Genomic DNA, 15,000 nt, shown 5'->3' on the forward strand with positions numbered 1-15,000 from the left:
GGGAAAAGGTGACTTCTATTTTTGCTTAATACCATTTCCTCTTCTTCAAGTTTTTGTGACCTCATAGGTGTGGAAGCAAAGACACAACTTCAGGAGTTGTACAGGGTCTTGCAGAGTCACCATATCAGTGACTGGAGGGTCTTGCCTTCCTGCAAAAGCAATGATTTTTAATTAAAGATAATGACAGAGTCTTAGTTAGGATTATTGTGTTGAAGAGACATTGCAAGTAAATATTATTATTGCCTTTCCTAAACTTGTATCTCATTTCAAACAAAATAAATTAATAATCCAAAAAGTGAGTAGGTGCTGAATCCTGAAGAGGTTGACAGAACAGATGCATTTTGAATAATGTAAGGTAGATGGCTATTGCCTCTTTATGAAAGGTTTCTTTTAAATCAAATAATGCATTCTTCCATTGTTCATTTCTTATGTCTGTGTGGCCCCACATCTTACAAAAAATATCATACTGATAGCTTTCTCAACTTATCTGACAATTCTCCCAACTATTACACAAGGTGCTAATTACTGAAAAACATAGCATGTTACTTGATTCATTTTTATCATTTTTTATTATATTTCTTTTTATAATCATCATCATCATCATCACCATAATCATAATCACATTAATACATATTTGTTATCATTTTGTCATTATTTACCTTGGATGTTTTATTATTCTGACATTACAGTAACTAAACATATGCCATTGCATATAAACACTTCTTCAGCACTGCTATACTTCAGGATAATGGTACTACTCAGCCATTTTTGCCTATTTTTCTAGCACATATCCATTCATATCCTACTAACTCACTTTATCACTCACAGTTTCATGACAATGGCATAGCCTATCCTAGCAGCCATTGACAATACAGGCCCGAAGCTTCTTATGGAAAGGATGCCACTAATTTTAAGAAATATATATATATATATATATATATATATATATATATATATGTATATATATATATATATATATATATACACACACACACACACACACACACACACACACACACACACACACACACACACACACACATATATATATGCACACTCACACACTAGGTACATTTAACAGACAGTTTAGAAGATTGCCAAGCAACTTAATATATGTCTTTGGGGGGGGGGGGACTGAAGCATCCAGAGAAAACTCATATGGATGCATGAAGAACCTGTAAACTCCACACAGAAGGCAATCCCATCAAGAATCAAACTAAACAGCTTGTTTCTGTGAGAAGGCAATGTTGCTCAAAGCACCACTGTGTTTGCACATATCATAAGCCAGAATATGCTAACCTAATTTGTTGTTTACACTCCTGACTTCCTTATAATATACTGCGGTGGTGCAGCGGTAGCATTGTTGCCTCACAGCAAGAGGTTCTCCCATTCAATTCTTGGCTGGAGTGCAGGGAGTGCCTTCTGTGTGGAGTCTGCATGTCCTCCCCGTGGTTGGGTGGGTGTTCGAAAGACATGCATAAATGGGCGTGCCTTCATTGAAGGTTGAACGTCGAGCTGGAACCTCGACGTTCATGAAAATCTACTGGCAATCATTAGCGGACCGGAGTTCCGCTGTGGCAACCCCTAACCGGGAAAAGCCAAAAGACAACAACACCCCAGACTTCCTTATGAATATATGCATTAACACCTTTAAACACTCCTTATATGACTTCTGTTACAAAACCTTTATTATTTTAACTAGAACTTTCATGGACTGATTCTGTCTTGTCTACCTTGTATGAACTTCTTCCATCTTGCCTATGCTCTTGAAAACAAAAGGCTGCAACAACTTCACACTGAAGCTTATTATGGGTTTCTCATACAAACTGCAAGGGGAATGCAACTCCACATTTTAAAGCATTAATAACTTTTTCTATATATCCCATTATGTGCACACCTGCTGCCAGGTATCACAGGTACATATGATGTATGGACATCAGTAAATGAAAGGAGAAAAGGTGCTAACATGAAGCACCTCTTATTGCAATGGGAATTACAGCTTTCTCCAAACTTTCTCTCACTCCCTCTGTACCTAATTCTTCATAAGCTCTAACTACGACATGGATTGCCCGTTTTTTTTTCCTTTTTATGGTGGGTGATGAGTAATTACATCGTCTTGGAACTGCCTGAGACACCCTTCTCACACAGCCTTGACATGATCAGAGTGCTCCTTATTGTAGTATTACTCATTCGCCCTTTAAGTTACTCATCTGTCAGATAGTTCACCAAGATGAATGATAGCTTCAGAAATCCATGTTCATATCCCATGACTCCAGAAAAGGTAAACTAGATAACATCACTAATTCTTTTGCCCTGGTCAAACCATGAGCTCCTATGCCTCTGATAAAACTGAAGTTCCTTGCGGAGTATGCAGATATAATGTCATGTTTCACTGCAATGCTCACATTATTTTTTTTTTCATCTGATTTGTTCATATCAGTAGTGGTGGTGATGATGTATATCCTTTGCCTGATGAAAACCACATATATAGCTAAGATCTAGCGACAAATCTGATGAGCCCTGTCTTCCTATATATATAGTTTCATGCAATCGGCACAAAAATGCACCTAGTCAGGAAACTATCTGGACCTTTCCTTCTAACAGAAAAGGAATCAGTGCTGACTGTGGTTCAAAAGACAAAGGTTCAGTTATTGGACTCGGTCTATACAGAGTTGGTTGTAGCAGAGAATGAGCAGAATTTTTCCAGCTGATCTACTCCAGGAGAAATATTAAAGGGTTTAGAGATGGGGATAGTGACTCATAGGGAAGAGGATGGATTTGACATAATTTGCAAAATTGGTAGAGATGCATGTTTGCTCACCATGGATGGTGTAGACCCACACTGACTGCATTGTTCATTGGGCATGGGGTGGAACAAAAGTGCACAGCACAAATGTAAACAAAATCCAAGTAATCTACAGATGAAGGCTCACCTTAGCATTATTCTTGCCGCAGCTAGCACTGGTACATTTAATCAGCCAATAAGGAAAATGGATGGGTTATTTGGGTAAGGCAAAGAAAAAAAAAGAAACTACACCCTGTAAATGGTCTGCCTGTATCTTCCTATCCATCACACCCTGTAAATGGTACATCTTGTTTCTTCCTATCCATCACATCCTGTAAATGGCTCATCCTGTTTCTTCCTATCCATCATACCCTGTAAATGGCGCATCCTAGGGTGGGAGGTTGGCATAATGGTTAAGGTGTTTACATTACAGACACAAGGTGTAGGGTTTGATTCTCACTTGGGGTAACTAGCTAGGCTTAAAATGGCCCACAAGGGCAGTTAGCCTAGTAGTAATCTATGAACCTATGAATCTCATCCATGCCTAGTATGCAACAGTCTGTAAGCCCCTGAATATAAACATAAAAAGATGTAGCACTACCGATTTATCCCTGGACTTTTCCTTATATGATTGCTTAAATATGGAACTATTTCACAGCATGTATTACAGAAAAATGATGATCTTTGCAAAATGTGCTGGGCACAAACTGGAAACAAATCTTTGTACGCTGCTTCCAAACATTTCCGACTTCGTTATTTTCCATGCGGCTGACATTAAAAAATAGAAGCAGCCCTGCGAACGGTTCACATTGTGATTGTAAGGCGCATGGAACACTACCGCATGCTGTCACCTAGAGTTCAAACACTTCATGCAACACACATGTGATTTTAAGGCGCATGGAACACTACCGCATGCTGTCACCTAAAGTTCAAACACTTCATGCAACACACATGTGATTGTAAGGTGCATGGAACACTACCGCATGCTGTCACCTAGAGTTCAAACACTTCATGCAACACACATGTGATTGTAAGGCGCATGGAACACTACCGCATGCTGTCACCTAAAGTTCAAACACTTCATGCAACACACATGTGATTGTAAGGTGCATGGAACACTACCGCATGCTGTCACCTAAAGTTCAAACACTTCATGCAACACACATGTGATTGTAAGGTGCATGGAACACTACCGCATGCTGTCACCTAGAGTTCAAACACTTCATGCAACACACATGTGATTGTAAGGTGCATGGAACACTACCGCATGCTGTCACCTAGAGTTCAAACACTTCATGCAACACACATGTGATTGTAAGGCGCATGGAACACTACCGCATGCTGTCACCTAGAGTTCAAACACTTCATGCAACACACATGTGATTGTAAGGCGCATGGAACACTACCGCATGCTGTCACCTAAAGTTCAAACACTTCATGCAACACACATGTGATTGTAAGGTGCATGGAACACTACCGCATGCTGTCACCTAGAGTTCAAACACTTCATGCAACACACATGTGATTGTAAGGCGCATGGAACACTACCGCATGCTGTCACCTAAAGTTCAAACAATTCATGCAACACACATGTGATTGTAAGGTGCATGGAACACTACCGCATGCTGTCACCTAAAGTTCAAACACTTCATGCAACACACATGTGATTGTAAGGTGCATGGAACACTACCGCATGCTGTCACCTAGAGTTCAAACACTTCATGCAACACACATGTGATTGTAAGGTGCATGGAACACTATTGCATGCTGTCACCTAGAGTTCAAACACTTCATGCAACACACATGTGATTGTAAGGCGCATGGAACACTACCGCATGCTGTCACCTAGAGTTCAAACACTTCATGCAACACACATCTGTACACCCACAAATCTGATATAATGTAAGAGAGGGCTAGAGCAACATCCTTCTGTGAAACATGCCCCCCTGCACTACTAAATTTTATACAGAAGAATATTTTTTAATTTCTTTAGAAGCAAGCTGTATGTTAAATTCAAAGGATTTTAGCAGCAGTGTGCGTTCTTTGCTCATTCCTGGACATATGTATGCCTAAATAATGCCCTTCACTGATATTAACATTACACGTTTTTCTTGTTTTTATTTTTAAAGCGCACAAAAAGTGAACAGTTATTCATTTTAAGAAACTATGTATTATATGTATGTCTCTTTCTAATCACAACCTCATATCTGCATTAAATGTGACTGCATTACATTTGTAGCTTTTAAAGATGTGAATCACAATCAACTAAATCAACATAGTCAGCACAGTGAAACAAAGCAGTTCTGTAGTTTTTCACTTTCAGACCAGTTAACAATGGACAATCTACAGTCCTCATAGAAGGAAAAAGAGACAGTATAAAGCAATTTCACGTGTAAATGAACTAATGAACAATAAAAGAATTAACACATTTAGGAAAGGCAGGGTACATCACCACTGCAGAGGCCAATACCGAACTCTGGTAACACTACAAGCAGGACAATATAAGGGGAAGCAGCGGCACTTTTACATATTTGGAGTGCATGGCGTCATTGAATGGTTGAGCTTCTGAGTGGTACAGCTGGGTAAAGCATTGTAACAAAGTCCCTTATTTGCACACACAGTGATAGTACTTATCTCTTCCCACCCACTATGTGCAGTAGATGAGAGGAGCTACATTTTGTTGGCTGCTGAGACCAGGATTTCTGTTAAATGATATGGCAGTGCATGTGCATTTGTAAGTGCATGGGGGGATATTTCATTTAATCGATGCATGATTACACTCAAGCCCCAAAACATCTAAAACATTGGCAGACTGGTACTCAAAACAGCAGCTGTCCCAATGTTACAAAATACAAAAAACTTTATTTGCAGGGGGCAAGTCCCTTGTACTCTCAACATGGGGCAAAAGGGGCATCTTTTAGAGTCAATGTTCTGTTTGTTGTTCCCCATTCCGGTGACAAACAGTAGGGCTTGTGTGTGTGTGTGTGTGTGTGTGTGTGTGTGTGTGTGTGTGTGTGTGTGTGTGTGTGTGTGTGCGCGTGCATATATTGCATGGAACTGAGCATAGCTGCATATTAACCTATGAATGCTGTATCTAATAAGCACAATATACAGCATCATGATTGCTACGTATGTTATATTAAAGACTAATTACTTAGAATTCAGTGCAGTACAGTACGTATTGTTGAATGTCCTGTTATTTTCAGAGTTCCGTTGAATTTTTGTTATATTCAGCTCCAATTCAAAAATGATAGCTAAGCAATGCTATCTGAAACACTAAACAAGTTTCAGCACCATTTTAGACAGTATACAATGTTTTTTCTTTTATAAAGATGGAAAGATAAGTGTGAGTATAAATATTCACAGAAAGATAGTATGCTATATAACTAACATTTATAAACAGTCTCCTATAAAAGCAGTCTCTTACACATCTAATTCTGATGATAGACATTGCAATATGAAAACAACCCCCACATCAAAATACAGCAAGATTAAATCTAGTTATAATATTTATTTTCATTCCAGAAGTTCCAGAACAACCTTCACAATATATGTTCAGAATTAAAGACTGGCCATTCAGTGTCGGTATGGGTCTAGAACTACACATTATAGCACATCTCTTACTAATGTTTGTGGATTATGATTATCTTGTAATACTATCTGTACTTTATAGATCACTGTACAGTTTTTAAGTTCTTCCTAACTCTCTGAATACACTTTCTCTGAGTGGTATAATAAATCACAAGCAATGATGTTGTTGTTGTTGTCTTTCGGCTTATCCTGGTTAGGGGTCGCCACAGCGGAACTCCGGTCCGCTAATGTTTGGTAGTGGATTTTTACGTGCCGAGTTACCAGCCCTGATGCACAACCTTCAACGAAGGCATGCCCATTCACGCATGCCTCCACACAGAAGACGATCTAGCTGAGAATCAAATGTGACAATGTCTTGCTGTGAGGTGAAAATGCTACTGCAGCACCACTACCGCGGATAAATCACAAGCAATGATAATAGTCCATAATGTACAATATAAACATTTAGTGGCAGGAATGTAGGGGTGCTAGTGCTCTTTGATTAGTATAGATATGTTTATTCCAAGAAAGACTGGGGAAATCATTAGTAAACATGAAAATAACTGGGATCTATCATTTTCATTGTTAAACAATAGCCACACATTCTGCTACCAAGCCAATCAAGTGCATCTCCTGCCCTTACTAGCATTACACATTCTGCTACCAAGCCAATCAAGTGCATCTCCTGCCCTTACTAGCATTACACATTCTGCTACCAAGCCAATTAAGTGCATCTCCTGCCCTTACTAGCATTACACATTCTGCTACCAAGCCAGTCAAGTGCATCTCCTGTCCTTACTAGCATTTAAAACCAAGCAAACAAATGGGAAAACATTACAGTAAAGTAGCTAAGCTTGCATCTAGCATCCCAACTATAGCTCACCACTGTATAGCGGTAAAGAAAATTGCATGTCTACAACTCCACTATGTTTCTCAACTAAAAATAAGACATAACATTATGTACAAGCCTGACAAATGCTGGCCATTACAAATACCGCTTTCAAATTTACAATTCAATTAGACCTGTGCAATCTCAAAACCAATACAAACTTCCTACTGAAAAATGCAATAATAATTTTGGTAACTTGCTTTATTCTGTTTATGTGACACAAATATATCAATCTGTCCCTGCTGACAGGTGGCTTTAATCCAAAACTCTTCATAAAGAAATGATGCATCTAACTCTTAAAGGGATATGTTCATTCAAGCACAAAAATGGGAAACTGATTAGGCTTAAAATTTCCCACAAGGGCAGCTGTCCTTGTACTTACCTATGACCCTATGAATCGAATCTTTATACCTGACAAGTGCACAGGCCTAAATAAAGGGATTTTTATTTCATCCTCTGCAAGGCTTATACATTTTGTTTGTGAGGTTCTTTTGCCCAGACTTCTGCTGAAAAAGGGCTTATGCCCAGATGGACTAGCCAGTTAACAAAAGGGAAAGAAATTATGTAAGTAAATACAGTAAATGTTTCTAAGTGTCACATCAAGTAATACATGGCTAGTAAAGATTTTATAGGTATAAATCAGTATGATCGTTATCACATAAAAACATGACTTATTATAAATGGAAGCTATATATTGGAAAATAGCACAGAATAAGCAGAAAAATTATATGATAACATTTTAGGAGGAGAAAGGAGAAATTTGCTTCCTTTATTGAATTACAAGATATACATTAAATGACACATAAGAACAATGATTGAATTACAGATCAGTTCATAAATTCATAAGTTCATAAGTTGTGTAATAGCATTTAGGCCACTGTAGAAATGTTGAGCAAAACCAGTGGAAATGTTATTTTTCATTACTGTAACTGTTAATTAATAGGTGTTCAATGAATTTTAATTACTGCTACAGTATTTGGTTGTAAATAAATTGCTTAAACAGAAGTTAATGAAGTTTTAATGTATGATATTCATTGTAGAATAAATGGTAAAATTCTGAATATAATCTGACATTGTTGCTTCTTGTTAAATTGAATATTGGATTACTCCATTTTCTTATCATAGGATAACAGGATTATAGGAGGTTACTTGACTAACGGCCCCAGGGCCTTTACAAGCCTAGCCGAGTTCAACCCATGTTCCCGAGGGTGTCTGGTACAACCACACACTAAAATTACCACCTATTTCAACTCCACACCCCCTCAGCAAAAAAAAAAATTGATTTACGTCACAAATTCATCCAGGTATATCACATTGACAAAGTAAGAAATACATAGATAAATAGACAGGCATGAATTCTGGCTCAGTTATTTTAGTCCAGCCTTTCACCACATACTCATGATATTGTGACAGATTTATATCTCTGGTAGCCCAGTATTTATTTATTTTTTTGTATTTTTTTTTCAGGAATAGGGCATTGATCTCCATGGACCTTTTTCAGACTAAGCTCAGAATTGGTGTCTTGTGCAGAGTCACACCATTTGACAATGAAGGCTGGGGGAATCAAACCTCACAATACTGGACAACAGTAAATACCTCATTACCAGCCCATTAATCCTCTAAGCCACCTGCCATATCCTGGATAGTTTGTTCAATATGCACAGGAGCACAGCACATGATACCTAAAGTAAATGATTGATCCACAAATTCCACAGCTGTAGGCTTTTTCAGAGTAGATAATTTACTTAATGCTGCAACATTAGCACAACACTTGCCTTGTCTGCAGGTAATTTTATACTCCAGTGCTCTTGGTTGTAGTACCCAGTGCCATATTCTTTGTGATATCATTTGTGAAATAAGTTTGTTTTAATTAAGCAATTACAGTGGTCTGGGAGCTATAAGTTAAAGCCCTCATCTAACTACAGTATGACCACAGTCATTGCTTAGGTTTAACTGGGAATTTGGACTGGGCTGCTCAATGGTCGCCTGGACTGCAAATCTAGTAACAACCTATGAACATCCATAATTGCATCATTTTTCTATTTTTTAAGTCAGCTACATATTCAGTCACAAAGTCAGTAAGTTTTCTACAATGACACTTACTTGAAATTGTATCCCTGAGGCCACTCTCCTTGCACCCCATGATTAGCAGCATGGGTGTTGGAGGGGACAGGACAGTGAAGACGTGAGTGAATGACCATTGCCACTAACCTACCCATGAGAGAGGAGGACAGCTGTGGCATGCCACTTCGGTAAAGCCTAACATGAGCAGTGAATGTTTCATCCATGGATCATGATCCTGCATAGCACATATAGCCAAGCAATGGTTACAAACAAGCCATAGAATAGGTTGTAACCTATACCACATACTTAATATAAAATATATGAGCTTATTACACCTTGGACTGATGGCAGCTTGACCCCTGCAACAGTTCTGAGTGAGGCAGTGTTCAGCAAAAACTGCATGCAGAGAAAGTCCTCATGGTCAAGGGTAGTTTTATTAGTGACCTCATATGAGAACATTAATGTTATCTAGCAGTACATATAACAGCATACCTTAAATACTTCCCCTCTGTTTCATTCTATCTGGTATCCTTCTTTCCTTGTATTTGTACATCCTTAGACATCTGTGAGCAACTCATAAAATGCAACACTTTGTGAATATCACAAGCCAAAGGGCTGAAATACCAGAAATCAGTGATCAGGAGGTACTGCAGAGTGCTTCTTCTACAAAAAAAACAGCTGGTCAAGACTAGAATTTAATTATTAAGACACTGATGTTATGTTAAATTTTTCAGAAATTTTAAATAGCTATTAATATAATATAGACAATAGTTTTCACTGAGATTTTATCTTTCAAACAACCCTTCAATATGACAGTCTACTTTAAAATTCAAATGAGCTGGTGTGAATTAAAAAGAAAGTCTTAAAGAATATATAACAAGAATATTTATGCATTCTTTCCACATGCTTCTGACCCAGTCCATTAATTCTAAGCTGTTTCAAATCTTATGTTTTATTGAGCAGAAATGTCACATTCATTTTTAATGGATCATTTCTGCATTAGTCACATTTATTAAAATACATATACTATGTACACTCAGCTCGTCCTTCAGTTATGGATCTGAGATTTAAATCCCTTTTGAACCATACTGTTCTGTAGAAGTGTGCAGGCGATTGATGGCTCAGTAGTAAGACACACAGACGCTACCCTCACAAGGCTGACAAAAGCTGGGTGATGGTAAGTTGACTTTCCACTGCCAAGGTTTCTGACATCTCAAGAGAACTCAAGGTGTTAAAGATGAACAAATATGACTACTACATGGTGGGGGTCCACGTGGGTATAAATGACCTGGAGCATAAAACCCTAAGGGAAATGCAAAGACATTTCTGATCTTTCTATGCATGTCACAATACTCTTGTGATGAGTGGTATCCTACCCTCACCAAAAATGATGACATGATACAAGAAAAATATGACTATTTCAACAACTGGCTTAGTAACTGGTGCCATTCAAATGGGATCTAGTTCATGTAAGCACAGGATGACCTTCTGTAGAGCCCCACTTGCTTTGTCAAAGATGACTTGGACCTCTCATTACAAGACTTCCATATACTAGCTAAAGCCTTTGCGGATATCAACGTGCTTTTTTGGACAGAGTCCCACTAATAGCTCTTCCAAACTAAAAACATAAAAATGAAGCCCATAGATGATATAAATATGGCACTGCTCAATGCTAGGACTCTAAATAACAAATTGACTGATGTCAAAACCCTTCTGCATTTCGAGCACATTCATGGACGTATTATTATAAAAACATGTAAAGCACCCCCTCTGTATGAAGGTTTTGCTCCTACCATGCCTTTAGACCTAATGGGAAGTATGGTAGGGGGGTCTATATTTTATTAGAGACCAGAATACCTTAAGAAAGATTCACAGAGATCCGCAAGCCAAACCTTTTGAGATGCAACTCAGCCAAAATAAAACTATCGGATCATAATAATGTATGCTACAGTACCCCTTCAATTACCTCTTAAAGCCATGTACAATTCTTAATTACACTGGATGACCTTCCTGTACACAAAAACTCCATCAACCTGAGACAATTTAACTACCAGTTTGTAAACTGGGAGACCTATACTTCAAATGTAAGCTATATCTAAAAATTCCTCATTTCATAAATAAGAATTTCCTGGAACAAATAGTCAATGATACCACTAAAAGGCAAAATGTTCTTGACCTGGTCTTTACAAATATGAAAGTTATACATATTATCCCACAGGTATACCCTTCTCTGTCAAGTTTGACCACAAATTGGTGAGCTTCTCTTTCAAAATCTGTAAACCGTCTGAGGCAAATGTCACAATATTCAAAGACTTCATACAAGTCTATGATGAACTCTCCAAGTACAAATAAAACTGAAACTACTTTTTTTTTTTTTTTTTTTTTTTGAGAGGGCAACACAAGCTGTGAAGAATGGCCACACTGTCACTGTGTTGTTAGATGCATAGCTAATTGGATGAAGGATAGAACCCAAACTGTGAGGGTGGCAGGTGTGACCTCACAGAGCTCGGAAGTAACCAGTGTGATACCGCAGGGTTCCATGTAAGACCTTTGCTATTTGTAATTCTCAAATCAAAAGCAGGAACTCTAGATAACAAAGTTTGCCAACAATTGTAAACTGGGTGTTATACTTGAAACCCCTTCTGATATGCAAAAGCTACAAAATGAACTTATGGTAGTAGCTGGTGCACTGACAACGGGTTAAAACCAAATGCTAGAAAATGCAATATTGTTACACTTGGCAAATAAACTCTCCACCCAGCTTATAGCACAGAAAACATCCCACTCTAAAATGAAGATGTTATGGCAAACTTTGATTCATAGGTAGATAACTCCCTCTCCTTTGACTATAATGTTGCAACAGCGGTAAAAAAATACTTCTTTCTGCCTCAGCAAATCACTAAGGGTATTTCCTCTAGTTGTCTAGGCCTCTTAAATTAATAATATATGCGGATGATATGCTGCTCCGGCAATCCAATACTAGTCACTCTGACCTGCAAACCAAGTAACTACTCACTCTGACCTGCAAACCAAGTAAGAGGACAATTTCACTCAGTTATGCACCTGGTCCACTACTAACAAACTACTAATTAACCCCAAGAAAATCAATGTCATGATCTTTGCCTTAGCCAAGAAATTGCACACTATTCCTCCTGTTCTCGTAACAGAGGTTAATGGGAACAGAATACCTAATGTCACTGAATAAAGGTACTTCAGCCTAATACTTAACCCTTCCCTGTCCTTTACCACAAATACAGATGTTGTAAATAATAAAGTCCTTGCTCCATTAAAACCATTTTACAAGATTAGTCACCTCCTATTATCCACTGCTCAGAAGGCTAATGCTAAAAATATTTTAATACCGTAACACGAATATGACCTTCCTTTTCTCACTATGCATTCAGTCCATGATACTGACAGAGTACAGATTGCTGAGAATAAAATCTCCAAATTATTCTATTAGCAGACCACCAGATGCATCACTGCAATTTGCTAAACAATCTCAAATGACTTTCAGTGCCTTATATGGACACTTTTCTTTTAAGTACTCTAATTTACAAGGTGCTAAAACATAGTCACTACCCCTTCCTTTAAGACTGAAACTACCTTTATAGGACAACCCTTATGTAGTCATAGGTACACATGACAACAATTCCTCTCTCATATACCCTCCATTTAAAGTTGCTGTAGATGACAGAGCTTTCTGTAGACTGGGACCTGTTACCTGGAACCGTCTGCCTAAAGACATCAAAAATATAGAAACCATTAAAAGCTCCAAAGATGCACTTATAGAACATTTCTTTATTGAATCTACCTGCATTTGTTACCATGATAAGTGGTAGCTTACTTACCATCCCACATCATGAATAATAAAATACATTTAAGAAACATTTCTTAGACTCTTAATGTAATACTGTATATACAAATATTTCACATGCATATATGACTTTATATATTATAGTTTATGCATTTGTTTATGTATTATTTCATCCAGGAACAAGGAGGTCATAACAGCCCTGTATGCCTCCCTTGTCAGACCCATTATCGAGTACAATGCCCCCTTCGCCATGTACCTTGCCAAGCACATACATCAGCTGGAGAGACCAAAGAGGTTCCTGACCAGGAAAATCCATGGTCTCAAACACCTACCCTATACAGATAGGCTAAAAGCTCTGTCCCTCTACTCAGTCTCATACAGACTGCTCAGACGTGATCCATAAGTCAAACTCCACTCAAGCAGCCTGCATGCAAAGCCTCAACCTGGTCTGTGACATTAATAGAACTTGTTGGTGGGATAGATTTGTGTCCTAAAGACTCCCCCTCTGTGGAATAGATTCCGTCTCCATGTCAAGCAGAGTACCTCTCTAGCCCTCTTTAAGAGGAATCTCGACGACTGGATGGGAAACAGAAAATACACCCCTGGGATCCCACCTGTGTCCCTGCTGAACAGGGGAAACAGGTGCTGATTTTGTGGGAACATGGATGAAATTCTTGGCTAGGCTTATAAGGGCCTCTGGGTCAATAGCCTATTATCATCCTATGAACCTATGAACCTGTATGCATGATTGCACTTTATTTTATGCATGCCTTAGCTTGCATTTTGTATATATTTTTTCTCAATGCACTCTAACTGGATCTTTCAGTCTTACCCTGTCTGCAGCCAATCTTACCAGAATATTCTGACTTTTGTAATGTACTCATTTTGTATATAATATTGTTGATTGAAAGACAATGATGTATTTTCTGCTCAATAGACCAGTCCACTTACCCAGTGAACAAATAGTAAATAAATTAACTAGAATAAAATAAAATGAAATAAAATAACTATGTTCAAAGAAGTCCTGATGCCCTATATTTTACAAAAAACAGGCAATCATAAAATGCAATAGCTAGTTTGGGATGCACCTTACTAAACATATCAAGTAGTAAAAGAGACTCCAAAGGTTCCTAACAAAAACACAATGAGACTAATGGCCATAAACTATCAAGAGACGTTGGAGATATTGTCGCTGTATTCGGTGTCTTACAGACTCCTTAGAGGTGATCTGTGCTATTAGGAATCCACCAGTACAAAACCTCTTATCTCTCCATGAATCAAACATGAAAACCAGAAGTCTTAACTGCCTTCACCAAATAAACAAATCACTGTGGAAAGACAAATTTGCTATGCAATGATTACCCCTTCTCTGGAACAAACTTCCTTTTCTTATTCACCAGTGCAATATACTATATTTCCTTAGAAAGAAATTACACAATCAGATAAGAATTCATAAATTCACCCCAAGTCTGCTTGCCCTATCACTCCTAAACAGGAGTTAGGGTCTACGGATGGGTACTGGCAGGCGTAAAAGGCCACATGGCCCACTGGTCTTCTATATTCTATGATTCCATGACTCTAGGCCATGTAGCCGACTGGTCTTCTACATTCTATGATTATATGACTCTACAACTGAATAGAAGAGCATCCCAATAAAAGTGAAACTATATATGTTCTCAGAACAGACAGTAGAAATGTATATGTCTGATAAAGAACATTTGCAAATTGAATATTTCTTGAGGCGATCACTGGCTAATAGTATGTATGTGTGTATATATATATATATATATATATATATATATATATATATATATATATATATATATATATACACACACACACACACACACACACACACACACACACACACACACA

This window comes from Protopterus annectens, chromosome 4.part0 (genome assembly GCF_019279795.1).
Source record: "Protopterus annectens isolate FY-2018-M chromosome 4.part0, PAN1.0, whole genome shotgun sequence".
NCBI classification, from domain to species: domain Eukaryota; kingdom Metazoa; phylum Chordata; order Ceratodontiformes; family Protopteridae; genus Protopterus; species Protopterus annectens.